At 37.6% G+C, this 3,962-nt stretch overlaps 1 pseudogene; it reads left to right on the forward strand.

Moving 5' to 3' along the window:
* The first annotated feature begins 253 nt into the window (after positions 1-253).
* LOC149783338 (fibrinogen-like protein A pseudogene) lies at positions 254-1,528 on the forward strand (annotated as a pseudogene).
* The last annotated feature ends 2,434 nt before the right edge of the window (positions 1,529-3,962 follow it).

Below are 3,962 nucleotides of genomic sequence, written 5' to 3' on the forward strand. Positions count from 1 at the left end.
TTTTGATCTGTTTTATGGTGCCTTATGTCAGAAAAAGGTCAGCTTTGCCTGACATATCGTCAGGCTTGCTTAGATATATTAAAATAAAAAATGTACCAGTCGGAAACAATATGGTTGATGGAGGGAAACAACATCTAAGATGCATGAAGCCCTTAATTAAGAAGGCATGCAAGAATGCTGTCTTGTTTGGGCCGTGTGGTAGCACCTTCCTAAACTTTCATTCACAGCACATCTTATGTTAATACTTTAGTTTTCCTAGCATCATAACATAATCAGAGAACTGTCGAAGAGAGCAGGCAGAGCAACAGACTGTTAATATCGTTATGGCAAGGACATTTCTCCGGTGGGGGATTCAAATCTTCCGAGTAAAAATGAATTTCCATCGAATGGCATACTGTCTGATCCATGTGATTGTCACACAAAGTGTGTACGCCGAAAACTGTGTCTGTAATCCTGTGATAAACATAAGAACATCAGACATCGTCAGTGATTTAACGAACAAAACTATTGTGTCTGTGACAACTCAACTCCAATCTGGACAGGTGAAGCAACTTTTTGAAAACGTCTCCAGTATACTTCTAGACAACCAGCAGAATCGATTTTTGAGTTTTCTCCAGCTTGCTGGTATTGCGACACGCCCAAAGGATTGTCAGGATATTAGGGTGATGGGCGAAACTAAATCAGCGGTATATGAAATATTTGCTACCGGAACAGAAGGATTCCGAGTGAGTTGCGATATGGAGACAGATGGAGGCGGTTGGACGGTTTTTCAAAGGCGGACGGATGGATCTGTTGATTTCGATAAGAACTGGTTAGATTATCAGTTTGGATTTGGAGACTTAGAGAAGGAATTCTGGTTAGGTAACCAGCAATTACATGCAATAACTGCTCAAGGGTGGTACACGCTTCGTGTAGACATGACAGGCAGCAAGGAAAATAAGTGGTACGCTAAATATAAAATGTTCTCAGTGGGTAACTCAGAGAGCAAATATGTCTTAACGGTGCAGGGCCACAGTGGAACAGCCGAAGATAACTTTTCGTTTCACAACGGTGCACCTTTTACAGCAAAGGATAAAGATTACGACAATTTTGAAGGCAATTGTGCTGGAGATGCACGTGGTGGCTGGTGGTACAAGGATTGCTATCATTCTAACTTGAATGGAAAGCATGGATCGGCTAAGAGATGGCACGGAATACAGTGGATGAGCATAACAGGTGAATATGGATCACTTACCTCTGCTGAAATGAAACTTAGAAGATGGATAAAAGGAATGTAAGCATACTAGTTTTTCAATTCACTCTAGGAGGAAGAGCTTTTATTATACCAAGGAGAAAACGTGGTTTCTTAATAAAATAAACTCTCGGTTAAGACTTCATTGATTTAGGTGTTTGTGTGTTTGGTCCTTTCTATTAAAAATATTAAAAAAACAGATTGATAATTGTACTATACAATGACATCTTGTTTCACGCATAAGTTGCTGTACGTCTAATTAAAAGTTTTTATTGTAAATAAAAATTCAAAGTCTGTCCTCTGTGAATATTTTGTAAACCTATTGTTCAAATGAAACTTTCATGAATGTACCTACAAATGTTATTATAACGTGTCAAGGGACTAAGTGCTGATGGTGACTGGGAAAATACCACATGCTTGGTTCCTTAACTTTCATCACAACCGAGCGGAAACAATGCCAAGATAATTGCGTGAGCTTACCTTGGGGTCTTTGTTTGCCTTTATTTGCAATGATCTTAATCAGAAAACACTGTCGTTGAATGGGTCTCAAACGCACAAGCGCGACAAATAATTTTCTTCCAATCAAACTAAAGACCAGGCACTTACCACCAAACTCTAATTTCACAAATTTGCTTTCTTTATTTCATCCCATTTCCGTGATTTATCAGTATGTAATTCAAACTTCTATGACGACATTTTACATCACGTGCAATAAAAGAAAAGTCAAACACCTAATAAATATCAATTTACTTTTCTGTTTTATTATTTACACTTATACTTGATAATTTCCATGTATTAAGAAATCAGAGCGAGACGAAAGTACGAAACTAAGCAACGATATCATATGATCCTGCGAATAACGTTCAGTTACACTACTTTAAAAATAATCACGCTCATTACTCGGCTTGAGAGGTATACGGCGCAACCTAATGTCTATTACATAATCAAATAAATATATTAAAATATATGAACGGAGAATTAAAACAACAGATAGCTTACTTCTCTCATATTACCACTCTTCAGAAAGGCACTCGTCTGAGAATTAGCACAGCTTAATACCAGTGGTCATGAATCAGAGCGATATGCTACAGTGTGAAGACAGGTTTACTACAAGTGGTCATGAATCATAGAGATCTGCTTCAGTAGGATCAGAGGCTTAATACCAGTGGTCATGAATCATAGAGATATGCAACAGTATGATCACAGGCTTCATACCAGTGGTCATGAATCATAGAGATATGCTACAGTAGGATCAGAGGACTCATACCAGTGGTCATATATCACAAATATGATACACTAATGAAATATTGCTTTCCCGATTCGGGATTGTTAACGTATGATTCAAGAAGCATAAAACCACACACGTTAGATCATTCAAGAAGTCAGAGGCATGACCAGTCACTCCCATCTAACTAAAAGTATAATTCATGATCGCATAACAAACACCTAAAATAATATATTTGAACAGAAGGGTTACAACCTACACTGTAAATATCAACTACGTACAAGGCGGGCTCCAATTTAGCCGTTGATTCCTAATGCGCTGTGTGGTACTTAAAAATTCCAGCTTCTTCTCGCCGTGATGGTCATCAACGCAGTCAAATATTTGTCAATGGAGAAGAAGAGTTATACGTTCTGTCCGCTTTGTCTTTTTGTGACACTGAAATTTGAATTATGCACTCTTTCACCTTCGATTATTTTAATCCTCTGATTTTGTACAATAGTGTTTATTATGTTCGGATCATGGCAAATGCTGTGTTATTTTCCTTTCTTTTTCTGTCCGCATTGAGCCTTGAGCTCATTTTGGAAGGAAAGTCTGGCTTTCCGACGTTGGAAAAGGGAAGGAATACACGTAGAAAAGTTCTACATGGTAGTATACTTGTAAGATACGATCAGGTCAATGTCTTTTATTGTATAAAGTAAGGTGATTACCATTTTGCGTTTCTATTTGACGGTGAACAGATATAGTCTTTTATGCAAATACCGCTGTATTGTTTCTCTTGGGTACAGTTTTGGAATGGAATTCTAACCCTGGTGTGAAGCGGAATATATTTATTTACAAATGGGGTGAAACTAAATATATTTAACTGGATAGCGCTTGGGATAATAATTACACGAGTCACTGCAATTCCCATACACTCTTTCATGAGACGAGGCAAGCTGAACCATTTTTGACCTACATTAAAATGACTGAAATATCGCAACATCTCTTTTGGCAAATTAGAAGCGTAACAAATTATTTTACAACTTACTTCCCTTTCAAGATTCCTTATGGAATAGTTTAGTGAGTTTGAAGAAGAGAACTTTACAACAGGTTTTGTTTCTTACTAACAAAAAGCTATTGACGAACCGGAAACGATGTGTTTTCTACATCATTGTCCAAATCATGGAGTTATGTCATAATCGTTTGATGGTGTGCGCAATGCTGCTTGATAGAATCATCAAGGTAAATATTACTTTGACAGTTCGAGTAAACTGTTTTCATAATATGGAAAAGTGAGAACCATTGTTCAGTAAATATCAATAATGTTTCTCTTGAAATTCACTTGGAGGGGGCACAAGAAGAAAAAGTTCGCTTCCCAGTACACGAGTACCTTAGGCTGTTCACAGGAAACTTACACCACCAATACCGCCTACTGTAGCGAATAACAAGAAGCGGACCAATGTAGTAACATTCAGTTCGCTATGGCGTCTGGTATGAGAGAGATCTTGAAGAAAATTTACTTGTATT

Source organism: Sinohyriopsis cumingii, chromosome 14 (assembly GCF_028554795.1).
Source record: "Sinohyriopsis cumingii isolate HCF-2022 chromosome 14, ASM2855479v2, whole genome shotgun sequence".
Classification (NCBI taxonomy): domain Eukaryota; kingdom Metazoa; phylum Mollusca; class Bivalvia; order Unionida; family Unionidae; genus Sinohyriopsis; species Sinohyriopsis cumingii.